The following is a 27,417-nucleotide window of genomic DNA, read 5'->3' on the forward strand; positions in this document are numbered from 1 at the left end:
TGCCTGTCAGAGCTCCTCAAGTTTCCTAGGGGTCTGAAGACGTGCAGCGATACGTCAACCGAGAGCATCCCAGACGTGCTCGATGGGGTTTAGGTCTGGGGAACAGGCAGGCCACTCTATTCGCCTGATATCTTCAGTTTCAAGGTACTCCTCCACGATGGCAGCTCGGTGGGGCCGTGCGTTATCATCCATCAGGAGGAAGGTGGGACTCCCTGCACCCCTGAAAAGGCGGACATACTGATGCAAAATGACGTCATGATGCACCTGACCTGTTACAGTTCCTCTGTCAAAGACATGTAGGGGTGTACATGCACCAATCATAATCCCACCCCACATCATCAAACCACGACCTCCATACACGTCCCTTTCAAGGACATTAAGGGATTGGTATTTGGTTCCTGGTTCCAGCCATATGAAAACCCCGCGAGAATCACTGTTCAGACTATACACCTGGACTCGTCCGTGGACATATCCTGTGACCACTGTTCCAATGACCATGTACTGTGTTCTTGACACCAGGCTTTACGGGCTCTCCTGTGGCCAGGGGTCAGTGGAACGCACCTTGCAGGTCTCCGGTCAAATAAACCGTGCCTGTTCAGTCCTCTGTAGACTGTGTGTCTGGAGACAACTGTTCCAGTGGCTGCGGTGAGATCCCGAGCAAGGCTACCTGCAGTACGCCGTGGCCGCCTGCGGGCACTGATGGTGAGATATCGGTCTTCTTGTGGTGTTGTACACTGTGGACGTCCCGTACTGTAGCGCCTGGACACGTTTCCTGTCTGCTGGAATCGTTGCGTAATCTTGAGATCACCCGTGCTACGACCTGCTGTGTTTGACCAGCCTCCAGTCGCCCTAGTATTCTGTCCATCATAACGTCATCAATATGTGTTGTCTGAGCCATTTTAAACACACTGTCACCATAAGCACGTGTTTGAAAACGTCTGTACACCTACTCGCTGCACAGTACTCTGACATGCACCAACACACCTCTGCGTATGTGGACTGCTGCCAGCGCCACCGTGCGACGACCGCAGGTCAAATGCACCGCATGGTCATACCCCGAGGTGATTTAAACCCACAAATCGCCCATCAGAGCGTTGTTTCACCATGTACCAGCATTATTCTTAATTTATGAGCATGAATGTAGTTTCATGAAGATCCGATAGGCAGCTGCGCTGAATTTGTAACGAAGGTACGTTCCTAGCAGAAGCCGTCATTGAATTTATTTTGGCGGAAAACTAGGGCATCGCAGGTATTCATCGGCGCTTGCAGAATGTCTGCGAAGACATGGCAGTGAACAAAAGCGGTGTGAGTTGTTAGGCGAGGCGTTTGTCATCGTTGGAACAAGGTGGCGCAGACATGCCCGACCTCCCGCCGGCCGAGTTCAGACAGTTGACTTCTGCAACGATGTAACGTGCGGACACCCTCATTCGAGGTGATCGACGGATAACAATCGCAGCTCGATGGTGCGTCTCTGTTGGTAGTGTTGAGATACTCGTCCTCCAGTTGAGGTACTCAAAGCTGTGTGACCTCTTGGTTCCTCGCCGCCTGACGGAAGACCATAAAAAGACCATAAAGACCATCTGTGTGGAATTGCTTGCACGTTACGAGGTTGATAGTGACAATTTTCACCGTACGTCGTCACAGGCGAGGAAACACGGGTTCATCATTTCAAACCGGAAACAAAACGGCAGTACATGAAGCAGGGCCACACTACCTCTCTTCCGAAGAAAAAGTTGAAAAGCACATCCTCAGGCGGTACAGTCTGAGACTCCGAAGGGGTTATACTGTCTGTTATACTACCTTGTAATGAAAGGACCAACTCCGAAGTGTGTTCTGCAACCCTCAGGAGATTGAAGAAACGACTTCAGCGACTGCGCATCCGAGACAGCGCAGCCTTCCGAAATGCCTTCACGAAAGAAGACGAAGTAAATATTCCAGAATTCGAATCGAGAACAGCTGCCAATATGAGTAACGTAGTACTAAATATCCTCTTTCTGAGTATGCTGATGCATTAGCTCCATACTTAACAATCATATACAACCGTTCGCTCGACGAAAGATCCGTACCCAAAGACAGCAAAGTTGAACAGGTCACACCAATATTCAAGAAAGGTAGTAGGCGTATTCCACTAAATTACAGGCCCATATCGTTAACATCGATATGCAGCGGGATTTTAGAACATATATTGTGTTCGAACATAATGAATTACCTCGAAAAAAAACGGTTTATCGACACATAGTCAACATGGGTTTAGAAAACATCGTTCCTGTGAAACACAACTACCTCTTTATTCACATGAAGTGCTGAGTGCTATTAACAACGGATTTCAGATCGATTCCGTATTCGTGGATTTCCGGAAGGCTTTTGACACTGTACCACACAAGCGGCTCGTAGTAAAATTACATGCTTATGGAACATCGTCTCAGTTATGTGACTCGATTTGCGATTTCTTGTCAGAGAGGTCACAGTTCGTAGGAACTGACGGAAAGCTATCGAGTAAAACAGAAGTGATTTCAGGAGTTCCCCAAGGTAGTGTTATAGGCCTTTTGCTGTTCCTTATTTATATAAACGATTTGAGAGACAATCTGAGCAGCCGTCTTCGGTTGTTTGCAGAGCTGTCGTTTATCGACTAATAAAGTCATCAGAAGATCAAAACAAACTGCAAAACGATTTAGAAAAAATATCTGCATGGTGCGAAAAGTGGCAGTTGACCCGAAATAACGAAAAGTGTGAGGTTATCCACATGAGTGCGAAAAGGAACTCGTTAAACTTCGGTTACACGATAAGTCAGTCTAATCTAAAAGCTGTAAAATCAACTAAATACCTAGGTATTACAATTACGAACAACTTAAATTGGAAAGAACCAATAGAAAACGTTGTGGAGAAGCCTAACCAAAGGCTGCGTTTTATTGACAGGACACTTAGAAAATGTAACAGACCTACTAAGGAGACTGACGACACTACGCTTGTCCGTCTTCTTTTAGAATACTGCTGCACGGTGTGGGATCCTTACCAGGTAGGACTGACGGAGTACATCGAGAAAGTTCAAAGAATGCAGAACGTTTTGTATTATCGTAAAATATGGGAGAGAGTGTCACAGAAATGATACAGGATTTGGTCTGGAAATCATTAAAAGTAAGGCGGTTTTCGTTGCGACGGAATCTTCTCACGAAATTCCCTTTACCACCTTTCTCCTCCGAATGCGAAAATATTTTGTTGACACCGACCTCCATAGGGCGGAAGGATCACCACGATAAAATAAGGGAAATCAGAGCACGTACGGAAAGATATATGTGTTCATTGTTTCCGCGCGCTATACGAGATTGGAATAATAGAGAACTGTGAAGGTGGTTCGATGAAGCCTCTGCCAGGCACTTAAATGTGATTTGCAGAGTATCCATGTAGTTGTAGATGTAGGGAGGAGCTAACAAAACTTCACTGGGCTGTTCTTACGCATTCACCGTACAGCCTCGGTGACGCACCTTCGGAATTCCATCTGCTTGGTCCAATAAAATGGCTCTGAGCACTATGGGACTTAACATCTGTGGTCATCAGTCCCCTAGAACTTAGAACTACTTAAACCTAACTAACCTAAGGACATCACACACATCCATGCCCGAGGCAGGATTCGAACCTGCGAGCGTAGCAGTCCCGCGGTTCCGGACTGAGCGCCTAGAACCGCTAGACCACCGCGGCCGGCGGTCCAATAAAGGATGCACTGATGTAGCAAGACGTTGGCTCCGACGTCGTCCAGTAGAGTCATACCATGCGGGCATACAGGGGTAAGAACGTCGTATTGAACAGAGTTCACGTTGTAAAATAGGGTTTTGTAGCCAAAAGAGTGGAGAATAATATGGTTTATTGGAACGCTGAATAAAACCAACTTACTTTCAGAAAAATGATGTGTTTGCATTGCTTATTGAACACCCCTCGTTCATCTATCACTGAATGTACATGCAAAATTATACCATCGTACGACACAGTTCAAAAGATGTGACGTCACAAACATTGAGTCTTGCAGTACCTACCGTATTCCAACAAACTTTAAGCACAATTTCGAACGTTTTCTAAGCTTTTTCTGGCTTACAAGCTTAACGTCAAATACGCAATACAGCAACTCATCAATTAATCAGTTGTTTGAAGCTGTCTTATAAATGGGAGTTTGATTCGTTAAAGAATCGAGTGGTGGCTAAGTAGGTATTAAAGAGCTACGATTAAAATGCGTTCATGAGCAAACTCACGATAGGACGAGAAACACGAACGGTAATAGAAAATAACTTCCTTAATATTTACATGGAAGAGAATGAAACAGGATCATATTCGTCGTAACACTAATAACTCTAAAAAGCTATAAGATAAATAGCGCGGTTATTTTTCTGTTCCTTCTGCCGCAGCACAAAGCCACTCCATTTCAGATTTTCGTGCACTTTAAAAACACGAATGATGTATTTTTCAGAATCAGCTTAAACAAAAGGACAAACACGTAATATATAGGTTCAATATTTCTCTGCGTGTCAGCCCGTTATTGTGTAAAGTGAGAGAGCGCTCTTTGAGAACTGTGATCGTTATAAAAGCAACAAGTAACAGTAGCCGACACGGTGCTTCGTGTTTTGTATCAAGACCTTGCCATAAACTCAAAAATATTTTACTCTGCGTGCCGCCAGCACTAAATACTGCATTCACGTAAGCGCATAAACTCTTTCTGCTCACTGGACCTCAGAGGACGATTACAGTACGAAATATAACCCCAAGTCCCGACGTGACGTGACGTATTATGCCTGCGATATGAAATGTTCCGACGCACGTGATTGCAGCTAGTCGCTGCTAAGTACAGAGAAGTTTTGCAGCAAATGAAAGAGAAACGCGCTTCCACCGAATATTTATGCAAAGGAAACAGCATTTCATTTGCGGGTAGCAAAGGTCTCAGCGGCGGAGGAAATAAAAAAGAAGAGGATGGAAACATTAGCGGAAAGTATGCGACGCACGCGAGGTTTCAGAGAACAGGCGCAACCGCGTGAGAAGCTTGAGGGCGTGGCGCACGGGAAGTGAGGAAACAGAAACTTTTTGAGTGTCGTGCCACAGAAGAATGCTGAAGACTAGATGGGTAGACCGCGTAACTGATGCTGAGGTATTGATTCAGATTTCGGTAAAAAAAGAAATTCATGACACAAATTGACTAGAAGAATGTTAATAGAGCACATGCTGAGCCGTAAAGATGCAAGGTGCCTATAATTTCGCACCTTACAAGTACCCATCCACATACTTTGCCATGATCTACAAACACAATAAGGTATCATGTGATAGGTTGTACATCGTATATATGAATATACAGGGTGTCCGAAAAGACTGTCCCTGATTACGTAAATTGATAACTCAGACTAGAAGTAAAATACAAATATGAAACTTGTGTCTAAATTTTTACAACTATCAAAGGTTTTTTTCTGTTTTAGGTTCGCAGTGCGTAAGTAGTGGATGAGGTGCAGTGCCCAAGAAGCCATGTTAACCAATCAGGAGAAGGCACAGTGTGTCCTGTGGTACCATGAGACACGATCACCAACCACAGTGCAGAGACACTTCCAGACAACATTTGGAGGGAATCCACCTGATGTCAAGAGCATTAAAGCCTGGTATGAGAAGTTCAAGAACACAGGATCGGTTGCTGATCTTCCGAGGTCTGGCCGACCAAGAACCTCAGCAGACCGGGTGGAAGCTGTAAGGTAGACTTTTCAGCGAAGTCCGAAGAAATCGGTGCGCAGGGCCTCACGTGAATTACAGATGCCAAAAAGCTCTCTCCATGACATGTTACACAAACGTTTATTGTTTCGTGCATGCAAAGTGCAAATCGTTTAGTCCTTGTTGCCCAATGACAGTACACGTCGATATGACTGCGGTCGAAGTGCTATCACGTATTGAGGACGATGATGGTTATCTCAGACGAATTGCCTTTTCCGACGAAGCGACCTTTTTTGTCAGTGGAGTAGTGAATCGCCATAATGTGCGCATTTGGGGTTCACAACCCCCTGGCGAGGTCACGGAGTCCACCAGAGGCAGTCCAAAGGTGAAAGTTTGGTGCGCGCTATTGCACGATCGAATTATCGGGTCATTCTTCTTCGCTGAGGCTACCATCACATCTGCAGTGTATCTGGACATGTTGCAAATGTATGCTGTTCCTCAGCTGCTTCAGTATCACCCCGATGTCTAGTTTCAGCAAGACGGTGCACCGCCTCATTGGAGTTTGAACATCCGTGCCTATCACGATATGTTCCTGGGCGATGGATTGGTCGTGATGGGACAACGGTTTGGCCTCCACGCTCTCCTAACATAACCCCATTAGACTTCTTTTTATGGGGTTATGTAAAGTACGAGGTCTACCGAACACGTGTACCAGATCTTGAAACACTGCGGCAATGGATAACCACAGTCGTTGAATCGATCCCTCCAGTGATGTTGGCTAATGTGTGGACGGAAATTGAATATCGCCTAGATGTGCTACGTGCTACCAAGGGTGTTCATGTGGAAGTTTACTGATGTGTGAAAAAAAACTTTGATAGTTTGTAGACAATTAGAAAATGGTTCAAATGGCTCTGAGCTCTATGGGACTCAACATCTCAGGTCATCAGTCCCCTAGAACTTAGAAGTAATTAAACCTAACTAACCTAAGGACATCACACACATCCATGCCCGAGGCAGGATTCGAACCTGCGACCGTAGCGGTCGCGCAGTTCCAGACTGAAGCGCCTGGAACCGCTCGGTCACCAGCGGCCGGCGTAGACAATTAGACACCAGTTTCGTATTTGTATCTTACTTCTCGTCTGAGTTATCAATTTATGTAATCAGGGAAAGACTTTTCGGACACCCTGTATAAAGGAGACAGAAATTGTAAAGTACGCCTTGTAAATAATTGTTAACGCTTATTGCACGAAAGGTGACGGAGTGTCTTTATTATCAGAACGGCGTAATGAATGATTGCCTATACTAGTAGAGGTAGGAACGACAGTGGAAATGAAATGACAGGCGAAACTGAAGCCCTGGGTGGAAGGCCCACACAGGAGTGGTGGTGCAGCTCCACACAGGAAGTGACAAGACGGGCAGTCTGGACACCTGAGTGCGAGGACACAATACAGGGACGGCCGGCCGCTGTCGGCCGCTGTTATAGTAGGGGCCGCAAGGATAACCGGATAATACTTCCGAACTTCGCATATCTTGGATGCAGGTAAGAGGAACGAGGAAGCGTCACCTCGGAAACCATGTAGGCTGGGTAATTTCCAACGATTTTTACTCAGAAGCGTACCATTGTATGAGTATAGGTTTTTCCTCGCAAACTTTCCGCGCTGGACGACAAACGACTAAAATATGGTTGGTCGGCGCTCGGAAGATCCTGTAGAGAGGGAGAATACTCCGTGGTTTCGGGAAAATGATTCGTTTTCGGATTACAAGGGTGGGGAGCCGAGCCTTGCTGGGAGGCCAGCAGTGGAGAGACGAGGTCTTCCGTTATGAGCGCCCGTGTGTGACGGTCGCCCGATATCAGCTTTGTTGGTACGGACGGACTTTCTGTCATTGCTCTCAGGAGAGTTTATAGTACAGCTAGGCACTGTTCTGTTGCGAACCTATACGATTCTGGACTTCACCTCTGGGTTAGAAGTCGTCGTTGAGTATGCAGCGTTCAGTAATTCACTTCCTCTGCCTATACTTACGTTGAGACGTTATCTGAACTCCGTCCTTGTGGCTGGGAGTTCGCGTTTCTCGTCTGTAGAACACAGAGAGGAGAAGACAGTATTAGAGTACATTAGTCAGAGGACAGCCTTCTGCCGTCCTGGTGTTTGAAAGAGTTTATTTGTGGCTGGAGTTCTTCCATCGTGGCAGACGAGTACGAGAACAATCACTTTGATGAACCGGACGGAGTACATTTGGTGATTGCTTCGGCTTATTAGGGCTATAAAAGCTAAACAGCTGTGATCACGCTAGTTTGTTTCCACTGAGGTTCCACACCACCGTAGATCATCTTTGAAAGTAGTGTCTTCAGTGGTTGGTACGTAGATTATGTCAGTCATTTCGCGATATTGATATAAGATCGAGCTGTCATAATGAGAGGCAGAGTTGGGCAATTGATTAGCAGTTAGGAAATGTAAACTATGTAATGTAAAGGTTTTTTTAATCTACAATAAATATATAAACGGGAACAACGTATATCATTTAGTTGTATTACTTGCCTTAATCATTCATTTATGTTTAGGTTGTAATTTATATGTTAGAGGCCATTAACAGATCCTAAGATCTGCTTCAGGGGGTAGTCAGACAGGGCCAAATCTTCATTTAAACTTTTATTATTTTTCGTTGCGCACATTCATTTTACACACGCCTGGAGCAGCATCATGGAAAGGAATCTCCAGTTTCATACAATGAACGCGACCGGATGGTACTGTTGTTGATAATTCTTCCGGGTTATATGACCTTCGTCGATGGAATTCTTCTGTTCCTAAAGTTTCGTCCCATACTACGTTGGACATCTTCAGAGGTTTAGCTGGTACTGCTGAGTCCTGCCGGCAGGACTCAGCAGGACCAGCCATACTTCTGAATATGTCGAACGTAGTATTGGACGAAACTTTAGGAATAGAATAATTCCATGGACCAAGGTCATATAACCCGGAAGAATTATCAACAACAATCTTCAGTTTCGTTGTGAAGGGAAATGTGGGAGGGGAAAAATTGTAGGGGGATTCCAAGAGCTTGATACAGTTAGTTGTTTCCAACGTATGTAGGCCGCAATAGTGATTCAGAGATGAAGAGGCTATGTTGACAAGTCAGTTTCTTCATGCAGCGCCTTCCGTAGTCAACTTTTAACTCACTGCTGTAACACAAAGAGTTCAACTTAAAAGAGCCCCATCTTTCAATAGTTTATACTAAGTGAATATTGTTGTTGAAATTGCTGTATTGGTGTGAGATGTGTAAAATAATGTTTATACTGTTGGTAAGAGTGGAGCTGGTGCGGTAGGGCTGTTTGTTGCTCCCTCACTCAACATCTGCCTGTCACTGTTGCGCATTTGCTTTGCTTGCGTAGAGGCGCTGCAGGCGAAATGCCGATCGCTGGAAGGGAACTGCCGTTCTAAACGAAAGCTGACCCTCACATTTTTTGTAAATATTAAGTGGAACTTCTCCACGCCCACACTCGGTGACCACTCAAAAAGATCTGCCACCTCTTCTTTGGTTAGTATCTAAAGACAATTCCGCCAAAAAAGCAGTGATTTATTTTCGTCTAGCTTCTTAAACCATTTGTAACTTTCAGAGAAGAGTCACAAGTGGTGAATTTTCAGTGAAACATACACACTTCTTTTGTTACCATTTTAAAATTTGCTACTTTTGCCAAAACGCGGTGGAGTGTACCCACTCTCAAGTCACTAACACGTTGTGCAGTCACAAATGCGAGAGAATTCTGAAACAGAGGTTTATTAATTAAAGTCATTAATTAAGGTCATTATCTTATGAAAAAGCACATCCTCGGTACAAAATAAACGTGTTAAGACTTCAATTATGTTGTTCCAAAATCCGTAACATTTCTCGTTTCACCAGCTATCGATTGCCCTTAAAAATCGCATTTTTTCTGTAGTTAGTTGAATAACACGGTAGATAATGAAGTTCTGCATGATAACTATATGACAAAATACTCTCCTCTTCGCGTGCTATTATTTCCCAAAATCTCATTTCGATATCTCAAACCGTTAAAGAAATATGAGGAATGTTGCGGGTATTTCACTCTGCATTTATCGCTGACGCGGCGCGATCGCAAATGAATGTGCTACCTCAGATCAATTTTCTATAGACTGGTTACAAATAGAGACCTCCACCCAAGTATGAAGAAAAATTAAATATGTTATCTAAATTTCACATGCAGCAATATAGACTATGTGATCAAAAGTATCCAGACACCTGCCTGAAAATGACTTACAAGTTCGTTCCGCCCTCCATCGGTAATGCTGGAATTCAATGTGCAGTTGGCCCACCCTTAGTCTTGATGACAGCTTCCACTCTCGCAGACATACGTTCAACCAGGTGCTGGAAGGTTGCTTGGGCAATGGCAGCCCATTCTTGACGGAGTGCTGCACTGACGAGAGGTATCGATGTCGGTCGGTGAGGCCTGGCACGAAGTCAGCGTTCCAAAACATCCCAAAGATGTTCTGTAGGATTCAGGTCAGGAATCTGTGCAGGACAGTCCACTACAGTGATATTACTGTCGAATAACCACTCCGCCACAGGCCATGTATTACGAACAGGTGCTCGATCGTGTTGAAAGATGCAATCGCCATCCCCGAATTGCTCTTTAACAATGGCAAGCAAGAAGGTGCTTAAAACATGAATGTAGTCGTGTGCTGCGATAGTGCCACGCAAAACAATGAGGGGTGCAAGCCCCCTCTATGAAAAACATGACCATATCATAACACAACTGCCTTCAAATTTTCCTGTAGGCAGTACACACGCTGGCCAATGACGTTCACCGGGCATTCGCCATACCCACACCGTGCCATCGGACCGCCACATTATACACCGTGATTCGTCACTCCACATAACGTTTTTCCACTGTTCAGTCGTCCAATGTTTAAGCTCCTTACACCAATGGATGACTCATTTGGCATTTACCGTCGTGATATGTGGCTTAGGAGCAGTCGCTCGGCTATGAAATCCAAGTTTTCTCACCTCTCGCCTAACTGTAATAGTACTTGCAGTGGTCTGGACAGAAGGCTATTACAAATTACGGCCCTCTTCAACTATCAGCGTTCTCCGTCAGTCAACAGACAAGGTTGGCCTGTACGCTTTCGTGCTGTACGAGTCCCTTCATGTTTCCACTTCACTATCACATCAGAAACAGTGGACGTAGGGATGTTTAGGAGTGTGGAAATCTCGCGTACAGACGTATGACACAAGTGACACCCAATCACCTGACCACGTTCGATGTCCGTGAGTTCCGCGGATCGCCCCATTCCGCTCTGTCACGATGTCTAATGACTACAGAAGTCGCTGATGTGGAATACCTGGCAATAGGTGGCAGCACAATGCACCTAATATGAAAAACGTATGGTTTTGGGGCTGTCCGGATACTTTTGATCACATGAGGTATTATGTAATATGCACCAAACGCAAAACCATAGTTACCTTTATTTTTCATTGCAAACTTTTTCGAATTTCGCGCAGTGCCTTAATTCCACGTAAATATCACAATAACTGTGAACATTAACGAAATAATGGGCACGTCATAATGGACTTGGCATACAAAGCTACAAGTAAAGCAAAAATGAAATTTAGGTACCGCACAGTTTCTGTAACATCGTTTGAGAACGACTGCAGGTGGTGCGCATCGATTCTGTCATTGCTGACCGGCCGGAAAGTGGTAGACAGTTTCGGCCGCCCCTTCTGAAAATACGAATTAACTGGCCCAGCGCTTTGGGCGAAAAGTGGTCACTGTGCATCGGCCACAGTACTCTGCCCGGAGTCTAATCGTGTCATCGTGTTTGTTAAAAAAGCTCTTCACTGTTAGAGAACGTTGGAACTTATTTTGTGATGAGATTTCATAATAAGAGTAGGTGTTGGCGAAAATGCACCGTGAAATTTGAAAAGGGCGCACAAGTGAAAAGTGTTGTTCAGAAATTAGTTAAAAATTTCGTGAAACTGGTTCGGAATTAGACAAGAAACGTGCCAGACAAATTTTTTTAATGACACAGATCATTCAGGATGTTAAAGCAGCAGTTACATCTCCGCATTAATCTTTGCGTGGATTAATCCAAGTGAAGAAGATTTCACTGGGTTCAGCTCACACTGCAGTGAGACGTATACTGAAATGTTATCCGTACTGCACACAGGTTTTCCATGAGTTAAATTATGCTGATTATGTCAAATTGGTTCACAACCGTCAGTGGTTCAAGACCGTTATTAGAGGGAACATTGGTATTTTAGATCCAGTGTTTTTCACAGATGAATCTTCGTTACATCTTGGTGGGTTTGTTAGTAGCCAGGACCACTGGACCTGGTGCACTGACAACCCCTACATTGTAACTGACTCTCCCCCACACCCACAAAAATTTGGCGCACGGTGAGCAGTTTGGAGGCGACGAACAATAGAACATTTGACTTTAGAAATACACGACTAGTCATTTAAATTTCTGTACCAAGAAGAAATGCAGATGATAAACGGGTATTCATTGGACAAATATACACTCCTGGAAACGGAAAAAAGAACACATTGACACCTGTGTGTCAGACCCACCATACTTGCTCCGGACACTGCGAGAGGGCTGTACAAGCAATGATCACACGCACGGCACAGCGGACACACCAGGAACCGCGGTGTTGGCCGTCGAATGGCGCTAGCTGCGCAGCATTTGTGCACCGCCGCCGTCAGTGTCAGCCAGTTTTCCGTGGCATACGGAGCTCCATCGCAGTCTTTAACACTGGTAGCATGCCGCGACAGCGTGGACGTGAACCGTATGTGCAGTTGACGGACTTTGAGCGAGGGCGTAGAGTGGGCATGCGGGAGGCTGGGTGGACGTACCGCCGAATTGCTCAACACGTGGGGCGTGAGGTCTCCGCAGTACATCGATGTTGTCGCCAGTGGTCGGCAGAAGGTGCACGTGCCCGTCGACCTGGGACCGGACCGCAGCGACGCACGGATGAACGCCAAGACCGTAGGATCCTACGCAGTGCCGTAGGGGACCGCACCGCCACTTCCCAGCAAATTAGGGACACTGTTGCTCCTGGGGTATCGGCGAGGACCATTCGCAACCGTCTCCATGAAGCTGGGCTACGGTCCCGCACACCGTTAGGCCGTCTTCCGCTCACGCCCCAACATCGTGCAGCCCGCCTCCAGTGGTGTCGCGACAGGCGTGAATGGAGGGACGAATGGAGACGTGTCGTCTTCAGCGATGAGAGTCGCTTCTGCCTTGGTGCCAATGATGGTCGTGTTTGGCGCCGTGCAGGTGAGCGCCACAATCAGGACTGCATACGACCGAGGCACACAGGGCCAACACCCGGCATCATGGTGTGGGGAGCGATCTCCTACACTGGCCGTACACCACTGGTGATCGTCGAGGGGACACTGAATAGTGCACGGTACATCCAAACCGTCATCGAACCCATCGTTCTACCATTCCTAGACCGGCAAGGGAACTTGCTGTTCCAACAGGACAATGCACGTCCGCATGTATCCCGTGCCACCCAACGTGCTCTAGAAGGTGTAAGTCAACTACCCTGGCCAGCAAGATCTCCGGATCTGTCCCCCATTGAGCATGTTTGGGACTGGATGAAGCGTCGTCTCACGCGGTCTGCACGTCCAGCACGAACGCTGGTCCAACTGAGGCGCCAGGTGGAAATGGCATGGCAAGCCGTTCCACAGGACTACATCCAGCATCTCTACGATCGTCTCCATGGGAGAATAGCAGCCTGCATTGCTGCGAAAGGTGGATATACACTGTACTAGTGCCGACATTGTGCATGCTCTGTTGCCTGTGTCTATGTGCCTGTGGTTCTGTCAGTGTGATCATGTGATGTATCTGACCCCAGGAATGTGTCCATAAAGTTTCCCCTTCCTGGGACAATGAATTCACGGTGTTTTTATTTCAATTTCCAGGAGTGTATTATACTAGAACTGACATGTGATTACATGTTCAAATAGTTTGGGTGCATAGATCCTGAGAAATCAGTACCCAGAACCACCACTTCTGGCGGTAATAACGGCCTTGATACGCCTGGGCAATGAGTCAAACAGAGCTTGGATGGCGTGTACAGGTACAGCTGCTCATGAAGCTTCAACACGATATTACAGTTCATCAAGAGTAGTGACTGGCGTATCGTGACGAGCCAGTTGCTCGGCCACCATTGACCAGACGTTTTCAATTGGTGATAGATCTGGAGAATGTGCTGGCCAGGGCAGCAGTCGAACATTTTCTGTATCAAGAAATGCCCGTACAGGACTTGCACCATGCGATCGTGCATTATCCTGCTGAAATGTAGGGTTTCGCAGGGATCGAATGAAGGGTAGAGCCACAGGTCGTAGCACACTTGAAATGCAACGTCCACTGTTCAAAGTGCCGTCAATGCGAACAAGAGGTGACCGAGACGAGTAACCAATGGCACCCCATACCATCACGCCGGGTGATACGCCAGTATGGCGATGACTAATACACGCTTCCAATGTGCGTTCACCGCGATGTCGCCAAACACGGATGCGACCATCATGATGCTGTAAACAGAAACCTGGATTCATCTGAAAAAATGACGTTTTGCCTTTCGTGCACCTAGTTTCGTCGTTGAGTACACCATCGCAGGCGCTCCTGTCTGTGATGCAGCGTCAAGGGTAACCGCAGCCATGGTCTCCGAGCTGATAGTCCATGCTGCTGCAAACGTTGTTGAACTGTTCGTGCAGATGGTTGTTGTCTTGCAAACGTCCCCATCTGTTGACTCAGGGATCGAGACGTGGCTGCACGATCCGTTATAGCCACGCGGATAAGATGCCTGTCATCTCGACTGCTAGTGATACGAGGCCGTTGAGACCCAGCACGGCGTTCCGTATTATCCTCCTGAACCCACCGATTCCATGTTCTGCTAACAGCCATTGGATCTCGACAAACGCGAGCAGCAATGTCGCGATACGGTAAACCGCAATCGCGATGGGCTGCAATCCGACCTTTATCAATGTCGGAAACGTGATGCTACGCATTTCTCCTCCTTACACGAGGCATCACAACAACGTTTCACCAGGCAACGCCGGTCAACTGCTGTTTGTGTATGAGAAATGGGTTGGAAACTTTCCTCATGTCAGCACGTTGTAGGTGTCGCCACAGGCGCCAACCTTGTGTGAATGCTCTGAAAAGCTAATAATTTGCATATCACAGCATCTTCTTCCTGTCGGTTAAATTTCGCGTCTGTAACACGTCATCTTCGTGGTTTAGAAATTTCAATGGCCAATAGTGTAACTGTGGATGCCGTCGTCTACCAAGAGATTATCCAACAGTTCATAGGTTTATTGTAAGAGGCTTAGCGTGAGTGCTGGTAGCAGCAGGTCTGCGCCATTTTCCGTAAAATTTGCTCTGCTATGGAGTTGATACAGGATTATTTTGGCGAATGTATCATTTCGACAGCGATATGGCCACCATGACTTCCTGACCTTAGCAGTCGAGACTTCGTTCTGTGGCTCTGCTTAAAAAATATCTTTTACAGGAGTAGTCCACGTACCTTGTAGCGACTGAAGAGAAACATTACGAAAACCATCAACGAAGTAATGCAAATCTAACAAGACATGGTCAAACGGGCCGAAAAGCGCACGGAAATAGACAGACAACCTTTCCAACAGTTGCTGTAATTTAAAATAACTTACGATGTAAGTTTGGCAATAAAATATTACTTATAAAGTAGATTGAGTGATGGGACCTGTTTTAAGTTGAACACCCTATACAGTACCGATGCCTAACAGTAATACCTGATTGAGCTAAATCATTACATATTCTACTTTCAAATTCACGTATACCGATATTCTATGTCTCGTCCACAGGTGCAGCCATTAAGTGACGCACGCATGCTGCAAAATGATGACGTCCATGTACGAAAACCGGCAATTGTTCGGCAGCTTAACTTCAGCTATCTGCGACCTGCCACTTTCAATTTAGCACGTAGGCTTCGTACGGCGTCTCTAGTTCACCTTGGACTTCATTCGCTTCCTAGTTACACTATTCCAGACTCGCTCTATCGCCGTTATTTTCTAGACCTTGGCAGCTCGGTATCGGCTTCCGGATCACTGTTCAGTCTTTACAGCGGAGCTCTTCGCCCTGAATCAGGCCACGTGGTACATCCTGCGAAACAGGCTTTTCAGTTGCGTCATCTTCTCCGACTCTCTCAGTGCCCTTTAAAGCCCCTGGGTGCGGTACACCTTTCATCACAAAAGTGCAACGGGTTCAGAAAAGCTGCCACTTGCTCACTCTTGATGGAATCACTGTGATGTTTATGTGGGTTCCTGGTCAAGTCCGTCTGACAGGAAACGAGGCCGTTGACGCTGCTGCCAAGGCTGCAGTCCTTGTACCTCAGCCCTCTAGTTCTTACATTACCTCCGATGATCTCTGTGTTGCTCGCAACCGCGCTGCTGCTACGGTCGCAGGTTCGAATGGTGCCTCGGTCATGGATGTGTGTGATGTCCTTAAGTTCGTTAGGTTTGAGTAGTTCTAAGTCTAGAGGACTGATGACAGATATTAAGTCCCATAGTGCTTACAGCCATTTCTATGTTAAATGGCAGGAGATCTTCAACGAAGTTTGGAAGGTAGGAGACGAGGTACTGGCGGAATTAAAGCTGTGAGGACGGGGCGTGAGTCGTGCTTGGGTAGGTGAGTTGGTAGAGCTTTTGCCCGCGAAAGGCAAAGGTCCCGAGTTCGAGTCTCGGTCCGGCACACAGTTTTTGTGGTGTCACCGCCAGACACCACACTTGCTAGGTGGTAGCCTTTAAATCGGCCGCGGTCCATTAGTATACGTCGGACCCGCGTGTCGCCACTGTCAGTGATTGCAGACCGAGCGCCGCCACACGGCAGGTCTTGAGACACTTCCGAGCACTCGCCCCAGTTGTAGAGCCGACGTTGCTAGCCATGGTTCACTGACAAATTACGCTCTCATTTGCCGAGATGATAGTTAGCATAGCCTTCAGCTACGTCATTTGCTACGACCTAGCAAGGCGCCATTATCAATAGATATTTAACTTGTGATGCCTGTACCGTCAGACCGATGTTCTACAATTATGGATTAAAGTTAAGTATTACATCAACTACGTACTTTATTTGCTACTAAAAATTCCCTTAACTGTTCCAGACCTCACGCCAGTCTGCGTGAGCTTAACGCGTGCCTTTCGGCTTCCTCCAAACCCCGCGAAGTGGCTCCTGCAAATTCACAACAGTTTTAATCTGCCAGGAGGTTTAATACCAGCGCACACTCCGCTGCAGAGTGAATATTTCATTCTGGGCATATCTGTGTTACTGTTTGTCAGCAGATGGTGTCCTTTGGCATAGTCACTGGTCATCTCTTCGTAGTAACAAGCTCTGAGGAATTAAACGTCTCCCAGGAGCTTGGACATCATCTTCTCGGCCCTATCGCCACGAGGAGATCAGTTTTTCCTACTTCGCGTGTTGCGCACTGTCTTTTCAACCAACATCATTTGCTCACTGTCCTTAATCTTTGACGGTTCGCCATTTCCTGACGGAATGCCCTTTTCTGTAACCACTTACGTTCCAATTTATGTTTGTCGTCTGAGTTATCGGTCGTTTCAGCGAACAACCCGCTGGCTGTCGACCGCGTTTTACTTTTTATCCGTCGTAGCAATATGGAGAAGGACATTTATCTTTAGTTCAGGATCTCCGTTGTCTCTATGGACCTTTCTCCAAGTCCCTGTTTTTAGCCGTCTTTTCTTCCGTCGATTGGGCTTAACGTGTAGTCGCTTTGTCGTCTTCGTGTTCTACGGCTCTGACACGGGCGCGTATGACGTTAGTTGTTTTTGCGTCCTAAAACGAAACCAACAAACAATGGAAATCGGACCACATTCAAACATCTTTGAAGGTGCCTTCCCTCCTCCGCTACGGCCCGCAACTGACTCTCCGATTTCGCGTGTTTGCATCAATGTGTTTCATATTTTTTCTTCAAAGTTAATTAGCACCGTAGCTGCAGAGTGCACGGAATTTTCTCACCCGTTAGAATTCGCTTTTCTTTACTTCCTTCTACGGCCAGTGACACTGTTCGTCCGAAAAGTTTCAAGACTGATTTTATTCCTAGCATATAAGCGGCATCAGCGCATCAGCTACGTTGCTATCTTGACTGACAACTGAAACCAACAGATGTCACATTCGACCAATCATCTGTAAGCAAGCATTGCTAGGTGTTGGACGTGCGACCTTAGTGTGTAAACGTTGTTGTACCACAAATAGTAATGGAGCAATATCTATAAGCCAAGTGTTCAAGACAGTCGTCAGAATGAAAAAATTGAATTTGAAGCGGGACGTCTGTCTGTGCTAATACTGACCCTAAATCCTACCCTCAGGAGGAGGGATCAATTTTTTTTTTATTTCCATATGGGAACCTCTCATTTTATTGCCAATTTATGTTTTACGACAAAATATATTTTGGGTTTATTCGAAACATTTTTCCCATTCGTGGTAGATGGCGCTGTAGATCGACGAAATTCAATTATTTCCTGTCTTTGAAACTAAGAATCGACTTAGATTTGCGATAAATATATAAACTTTTTTGTTCTAAGAAACTGACACTTTTGTCAAAAACTTAATTTAGTTTTCTAATTTGATTGCACAGTAAAACTTTTACGGTTAGATAGAAGGCAAGCAAGCAAGCTTCTTTTAACTGCGGAGATGACTTCGGCGAATCCCCACACTGTCAGGCTGCTTGAGTTCGGTGAGTTCCCTCGAACTTCACCATCTGGGTGACTCGTTTCGGTGTGTTCTGCAGCGCAACAGCAGTTAAGTCTCGCAATGGTCGCTACACGGCTACCGGCGGAATTCAGTCCACAAGCATTCTAAAGAAAAATGTTCATAATAGTAGTGACAGGCGCACCTGCCAGTCACACACACACACACACACACACACACACACACACATGCACACATGAGTGAACTCTCACCCACACGCTCGACCGTAGCGCATGAGCTTTTATAGGCACCAACACTGAAAGACTTGCCACCACTCCTTTCCGGAACCTTTTACGGTAGATTTGAAGTAATTGAAGTTTTATATTCAGAATAAAAAACAAAAACTATTTTGACAAACTGCCTATTGGCTTCTGTCTCGGGTTCTTCGGCCGACGTTCATCTAATGATTTTTCTGACGTTTCGCCAGCACGAGTAGTCTCTGGGGATTATGCACCATCACAAATACCAAGGGCACATTCAACTGCGAAAGATATCGTAACTTATTGCAAGACGAGCTACCGATTGAGTTGCAAGACGTACCCGTCGCAAGGCGACAGAATGTAATTTCAACAAGACGGTTGTCCTACACGTTATCCGACAATACCCCAAGAAGCATTAAATAGCGACCTCGATGGTCGCCGGAACGGTAGAGATGGTCTGCTAGATCGCCCGAACTTCGTTGGAGTTTTACTTGCGTGGGTATATAAAAGACAAAGTGTATGCAAAAGTACCAGCTACTCGACAGAACGTATAGGAAATGCTTGGGCAAAAATTACATGAGACATGCCTTAAACTTATGTACTTGAATTCCATGCACGAATTAATACATATATCGAAGTGCAGTTTGAATTACAATAACAGTGAGAGGAAAGAGGAATCACCTATATTGGAACAGAAAATTACGTGCACGTCTTTGTTCCTGAAGCACGCTAAAACTAGTTTATTAGCCACACATTTAAGTGTCTAACCGTAAAAGTTTTATAATACAATTAAATTTGCAAAGCTAAATTTAAATTTTGACAGAGATATCGACTGCTTAGAAATATATATATATATATATATATATATATATATATATATATATATATATATATATATATATATATATATATATAATGTAATGTAGAACCCAACGAATCGATTTTGAATCTGAAAAACCGGAAAAACTGAATTTTGTCGGTTACAGCTCCATCTACCACAGATGGACAGAAATGTTTCTCGTAAACTCTAGGTCCTTTTGGCGCATAATCGTAATTTGCAATAAAAGCGGAAAATTTCCACTCGAAAATAAAAAGTTGACGCTTCGTGGTAGGAATAATTTAGGGTTTAGCTGGTTATAGTTAGCTGGTTATTATCTGAAAATATTAACTTTTCATATGAAACATTTTTTTCGTATGACGCGTATTTTTTTGAGATTCTTAAGGTAAAACAGTACCGTAAAAGTACTGCAAGCAAGCAGTAAAGGAAACAAAAGAAAAATTCGGAGTAGGTATTAAAATTCATGGAGAAGAAGTAAAAACTTTGAGGTTCGCCGATGACAATGTAATTCTGTCAGAGACAGCAAAGGACTTGGAAGAGCATTTGAACGGAATGGACAGTGTCTTGAAAGGAGGATATAAGATGAACATCAACAAAAGCAAAACGAGGATAATGGAATGTAGTCAAATTAAATCGGGTGATGCTGAGGGGATTAGATTAGGAAATGAGACACTTAAAGTAGTAAAGGAGTTTTGCTATTTAAGGAGTAAAATAACTGATGCTGGTCGAAGTAGAGAGGATATAAAATGTAGACTGGCAATGGCAAGGAAATCGTTTCTGAAGAAGAGAAATTTGTTAACATCGAGTATAGATTTAAGTGTCAGGAAGTCGTTTCTGAAAGTATTTGTATGGAGTGTAGCCATGTATGGAAGTGAAACATGGACGATAAATAGTTTGGACAAGAAGAGAATAGAAGCTTTCTAAATGTGGTGCTACAGAAGAATGCTGAAGATAAGGTGGGTAGATCACGTAACTAATGAGGAGGTATTGAATAGGATTGGGGAGAAGAGAAGTTTGTGGCACAACTTGACTAGAAGAAGGGATCGGTTGGTAGGACATGTTTTGAGGCATCAAGGGATCACAAATTTAGCATTGGAGGGCAGTGTGGAGGGTAAAAATCGTAGAGGGAGATCAAGAGATCAATACACTAAGCAGATTCAGTAGGATGTAGGTTGCAGTAGGTACTGGGAGATGAAGAAGCTTGCACAGGATAGAGTAGCATGGAGAGCTGCATCAAACCAGTCTCATGACTGAAGACCACAACAATAATAACAAGGTAAAACAAACACCCTTGTGTATATCAGTAGTAGAATATCCCATTAGCAGCTTCAGCTGTAGCTTTCAGGAAATTACAGCACTTACCAGTGTATCTTTTCTTGGATCACTGTTGAACAGTGTGTTACATTGCCTGCTGAGCTACTTGGCAGTCACCTTCTGGGATATCGAAGCACCATTTGTGTAGGCTTGCCCTAATTCTCGCATGGCCTGTTTGGTTTGGGTCCTTGTTAGGCGGCACCGAGTATACCGAGAGTTGGTATAGTGGATTCTTCGCAGTCGTTACAAAGGAACCAATGTTAAATATTCATATCTCAGTGCTTCCTGCAGCAGAAAGGGCTGAAACTGCCTTGGACACTATCTTCCGACACAGGTCTGAGGGAATTTGGGCGAGTGCGTGGAACAGGGTCCAGTTACGGGTTACGTTAGAAGTGTTGTTGGTAATGTGGGAGCACGTACCTTGTTCCAAACCCTAACTGTTACCAGTTGTAGCCCAAGGTTTGGCGGAGCGATGTCTTCAAGGGCACGGATCTAAGGTGTTGGAGTAGGTTTCAGTGTACCTCTTACAATAAGAAATTGACTCGTTCAGGTGTACACCTATCTTGTTTGTATGTACACCCCTGCAACACAATGGTGTACAATGCTATTGTAACTTCTAGCGTTAAAAGGTTTTTTGCTTTGCGTATTTAACCAAAAATAATATTGATGATGATAATTTATGGCAATGTTTGCCGACAAGATAAAGAATGCAACCTTTAACACTAGATTTCGTACTCACGGCAGTTCTCCTTGACCGTTTTTTGGTACGACTTGAAAAGAGAGAAAAATTAATGAATGATCGACGATGCGTCGGTTCTCGATTGTGTTCAGGAGACGTACAGATTGATTGTGTGAAAATAGTTTCTCAAATGACCTCTTAACCCGGATTGCTTTCACGCAATCAGACTCTTCAATGAAATTACCTAAGGGACCTATTTGGATAATAAAAAAAATGCAAAACAGTGAAATTTTGTAAAAAAAAGTTGTCAGATCGGAAACTGAACACATTAATGGTCTCCTAAATACAATCGAGACACCGCGATAAAGAGAGAACCTGTAACAAAGTTCATTTAAACATAAACATTATTTGTGGTTAATTTAAAGAAAAGAATAAGCATAGATTTTCTGTACAGTGAAGCATCAATATATTCTCAAAGAAGAAAGGCGTTAAACTATAAACATTATCAAATTTACAATGAATACAAAACTTACATTTTTATGTTTTTCTCATACATGGAGCAGTCCAACAATCGCTGCTTTTGTATGTGTGATATTTTGTAAAAATTAAATGTCCTGGCGTGCGCGTAAGTATTTTTTATCGTCACGAGGTTTACAAAAGCGTTTTTGTTTTCTTAATGATAACGTGGTTTTTCACACTAAATGAAATATAACTTGTAGCGGTGCTACACAACACGTCTTAACAAGTCGGCGACCAAACATCAAAGGTAATGAAGTACATGTTAACATATCGGCGACCAGAAGTACAACTAACTATAAAGACTCTAGAATTTTTCTAACAAATGGTAAATTGTTCTTTCTTCTGTTTCGCAGCTTCTTGCTATCAAGCGCTGCGGCAATGATTTTAAATATCTGCGCCCAGCGAGTCATAGTGTTTAAAAGTACCTTTTAAACGCTGGCCGCGCGTCTTGGTATAGGCGCACGTTATGAACAGATTTCGTTTCTTTACTCTCGCGTTGTCATGCTTAGTATCATTACAAACTACAGCTCGATGTCTGTCCTTTTCTCATATGCAAAATGTCTGAAATTTAATAATATCACAAACTTTAATAAGACACAGCCATGAGATGCTGGCCGACTGGCCGAGGGCGTCGATGGTGAGTCACCAATAAGCACGAAAGACACCAACAGGGATGGGAAAACAAAAAAAACAAAAAAACAGAGTGAGAGGTCCAGAGTGTAAGCCAAATAGGTTAGACGTAGCCATATCTGAAACCAAATAATGCTGCGTACAAGGAATGTTACAAGAGAGCAGCCAGAAGACGATTAAGGTGCGGGTCCCTGAGCTGCTATCTTCATAGCGCGGCTGTGGGCGCCGATTGGCTAGTGTAGGGAACGTGGCCCATACTTAGCACTGAGACGACAGCAGCGCCCGCAAATATTAGGAGCGCCGCCTAGCGGCTGACATCTAGTTCCTTGCGTTCTGGCGGGCTTTGAAACTCGTTGGGTTGGAATACCAGAAATACTCTCCAGTTGACTACATTAGGGAGTATGAGCAGGTTAGTTGTTTGCTTGGTTTGGGTTTGGGGAGCAAACAGCGAGATCATCGGTCCCATCGGGTTAAGGAAGGTTGAAGAAGGGAATCGGCCGTGCCCTTTCAAAGGAACATTCCTGGCATTTGCCTGATTTAGAGAAATCAGAGGAAAGCTAAATCAGGATGGCTAGATGTGAGTATCAACCGTCGCCCTCCCAAATGCGAGTCCAGTGTGCTAACCACTGCGCCACCTCGCTTGGTCTTTAAGAAGGTCCCCAGGCTGTTCCTGCACTTCCTTAGTACACTACCTGATTAAAAGTGCAGCACCCAAAGTGGGAAGAAGGTTGCTGTATCAATTTACAATGAGCTTGATTGTATGAGCCCATTTCTCACTATGACACTGCATCCCCACTGGCCCAGATGCATGCTCTGATCCAGTTGGGAAAGGTGTTGTAATGGATAAAACTGTAGGTGAACTCGTATCCGAAGTCGTAGCCCAGGACTGCAACGAGAACACAGCCAAACAGCAAGTACTGGCCACTGAATTCTGTGATCTGCTCCTGTGTCGTCAGACCACGAGCGCCGAAATCAGGCCACAAGCCATGGACACTTGCTGCAGCCGGCCACTGCCCATTATCAGCACCCGCCAGCAGCAGCAGCAGAAAGACTTCTGTGACGCCGCTCTCGGTGTCAATCCCTTGGGACCGGTCTTGACTGACTTCGGCGTTGTTGAATTTCTCCGCCGATTATGCCAGACCCGTGGCATTGCCCTGTTCCAGATGGTTCCGTGTGAAACGAAAATGTCGTGCCTTCCAAAACTATCAGCAGATGAAAGAAGTATAGTATTTAACTATAGCTGTACCAGCCTATCAGTGTGTTTCGCTAGCCGGCCAGTAAGTGACGCCCAGTCTGTCTCCATATACACTGTCGCCGTAACACTGCCACCAATGGCTCGTGATGCAAGGAGCTCTGCCTGTCTGCCCAGCCCGAGCAGCCAATACCACTCCAACTGCCACCTCCTCGAGATCGCTCGCCATTGCCAGAGTCCACCCAGCAGTTCCTCTTGTGTACTTCTTTGTTCACAATGGTAAGGAGACGTGGACTACGGAGTGGTGCAACAGCTGTCATAGGAAAGCTCGACGGAAGCAGGAATGATTGGCGAACACATGAATACAGTACATAGAAATTTTGGTTAATTTGTAGTTTTTGCCACGTTTTGTGAAGAAACTTTACAAAAGAATAAACAACAATATAATCCAGCTATCACTAGAGCACTGTGCAGCGTGAGGGTCCCACTAGTAATACACGAGTGAACTGTTGAAGGCTGATTGACTATGACTGAAGACAGACTGTTGAAGGCTGTCGAAGACTACGAGGGAGACTGGGCTGTGAGACTGCCGCTCGCCACTGTATATCACTACGGCAGATGGCGCTGCAGGCTTGGCTCTGTGAGCATGCATACTTGGACCCACCAGGTCCCTGTATTATCAGTCTATCATACCACAGTCCAGAGACGGATTCTGGGCGGCACCGTGACCTTCCACTATGCCAGCCGGCCAAAGTCACTCGCTACTGCTCGACGCTGCAGCCGAGCCACGTGCCGTCTCCACACTGTCGCTGAGTCAGCGTGGCGTGTCGATGCACCGTTTGCGTAGGCAGCTCGCCTCTCTACGCCTCTGGCCGTTACCTCGCCGGCTGCTACAACGCTGAGTATTACGTGAAGAAGAAAATGCACTTGACTGACTCTACTAACCGGCGGAATGATTAAAGACTTCTTGTATTCCTTTTGACGCCTGCCCTCAGCCACATCTGACGAGTTACATGGTGGAAACCAAGCTGTGTAAACTAGTAAAGAAGCAACGAGGTAGTATTGTATCCTCACACGGAACCACGTCCGCTGGTGTCCATACCCCCACGTGCGGCAGAGGATCCAGCTCACGACCAACCAAGTATTTTTCATAAAGCCGTTAAATCCTCTCCTGAGATAGCATTGCCCACAGCTACTGTAACTGTTCCTTGATATACTGTATACTGCTACTGGGACGGAGTTAACGTCTTAGATGGTTCCACATATCTTCTTTCGATCTTGCTGGCAACTGGAATACCTCAACACAACGCAGACAGTTGAGGAAACATGCGACTAGATGTTGCTCGCAATATCCTGAAAAGAAAAAGATACCACGATACAGTCGCTTGACGCTTGCCGTTAGAGTTGCGTTAATCGTTATCAGCCGTGATCTGATGTCATACCTGGTGGGTGCCAAGACGCGAGGAATAGCCCCTTTACCTCCCCAGAACATTTGAAGAGTGGGACTTCTCCCCAGATTGCCGCCATACTCTGCTGAACTGTGATTCATCATTCACCGGCAGCCCACGCTTTTTGCTCACACCACCACTACAGACACAGCAGACACAGCCTACGCATAGCACAGTAATTCCCTGGTACAGCTGCTGCTGGTCCCTCACCAGTGGTGCGCTGTCGACAGGTACTCGGAGTCACGTTCCAGTGCAGTCCGACATCCGACCACTGTCATATCCAGGTGCCTCACAAGCCTGGATATTTCACGGTTCGACCAGGCAGCCAAACAGAGACTCACAACGAGTCACCAATCAGACTCTGTCAGGCACTGATAATGATGTCTGACTCCGCTGTCTCATCTCGTTGTCCATCACCGTGCTCACGATCGGTGTATCCCTACAAGGCATGGTAACAACACTAAACATCAACAACACAAACACACTCTAATCACTGTTCTGTCTCACTCTAATCATTTACCTATCCACCAATGGCGTGTTCATGTGCAACCATGTATTCTTGGTGCTTTCCTTTTTTTATCAGGTAGTTTATGCTGCTACTAGGATTTAGTTTTTGTCCGTTTGGCTGTGGGTTTTCTTAAAATGTCAGTGAAGGACCAAGGTGATGTCTAGACATTTTGGACAGTTGTTGTACCGAGCCAGATGGCGCAGTGGTTAGCACACTGGCTTCGAATTCGGGAGGACGACGGTTGAAACCAGCGTCCGGCCATCCTCGTTTAGGTTTTCTGTGATTTCCCTAAATGGCTTTAGGCAAATGTCAGGATGGTTTCTTTGAAAGGGCACAGCCAACTTCCTTCCCCAGCCTTCCCTAACCAGATGGGACCGATGACCTCGCTGTTCGGTCCACTCCCCCAAATCAACCAACTTCCCAAACACGAATTTTATTTCGTTAAAATTATTACTTTGTTACAACATAGAAGATTCAGGTTTGAATCTGCTACGTGGCGATTGCTGTGGATTGGAAAACTTTCTGTCTCCCCTTCTGCCTCCCCTGCATCAAACGTGGTATCTGAAATGTATGGACCACTGTGTAGTGGCACCTCTGTAGGGGTGCCGGTTATGTGGTGAAGCCTTAGGTGGTGGGGAAGCAGTGGAAACACTATGGACAATTTACAACTTTATCTTATCTACTTGAGGCGGGCACGCGTGCATCTCTTCGTGAGCTCTGGACGGTGCAGGTGGCATCGGATGCAAGGATGGCGCCCACCGATGCTGCGTCAGGAATCCGGCCGGCCCAGTGGCGAAGGCAAGGCCACGGCCAGTTGCGACGGCGGCGGCGCGCACTTGCCGAGCGACGCGCGGCCCTCGTGCTCTTCGCTCCGCGTTGGCGGTGGCTACTGTGCGTGGGTGTCAACCCGCGCCCCTCGGAGAGGCGGCGGTGGGTGGCTGGCGCTGTGACGCCGAGTCGATCCCGAGGCCTCAGCGTCAGCGGCAGCACGCACGAACAGCAGGCCCGCTGGGCTGTGGCACCAAGTCCCGTGAAGAATCCAGTGTCTGCGGTAGACGCAGCCTGGTCTCGAACCAGAGGCTGCCGCTGGTGCCGCCCAGTCGTCTCAGCGATGACCAAGTCACCAAATCGAATAACGTCCTGAAATTTGGCCCCATTTATACTCGATTACTATCCATTTGTTTTCCTAAAACCTGGTGCCTGCTCACCTCACCAGCAACAAAGAGATTGGCTCGAATGTGATGGCAACGCCCCACTTACTGCACCGTTTTTTGTTGCGTAAGGCAGTTTACCACTGCACTCTGATATCCCTGCTTCGCAATTTACTTGTGCATATATTGTTCTACATGCCGACAAACCATGGCTGACGGGCAGCGCTGTTACCGCAGTACCCAGTGGCAGCCTCCATGCTACTTTCACCCACTTACGTTAAGGATTTCATACTTTTACCTAAAATACTGGATGGTACCAATACAGAAAGCATTCTCATTCAACCAGTAATCCACCATGGCCTCAACTGGTTCATTTCATTACTATTAGTTTCCCACTTGTCTTTATATTAATAGTTCTCTTCTAGAGGTCTTACATAATATGTAACAACGATGTTTAACTTAAAATGAAACGGGACTGTAACTACATGCACTTGTTTGTACACAGAT

This window comes from Schistocerca nitens, chromosome 5 (assembly GCF_023898315.1).
Source record: "Schistocerca nitens isolate TAMUIC-IGC-003100 chromosome 5, iqSchNite1.1, whole genome shotgun sequence".
Lineage (NCBI taxonomy): Eukaryota > Metazoa > Arthropoda > Insecta > Orthoptera > Acrididae > Schistocerca > Schistocerca nitens.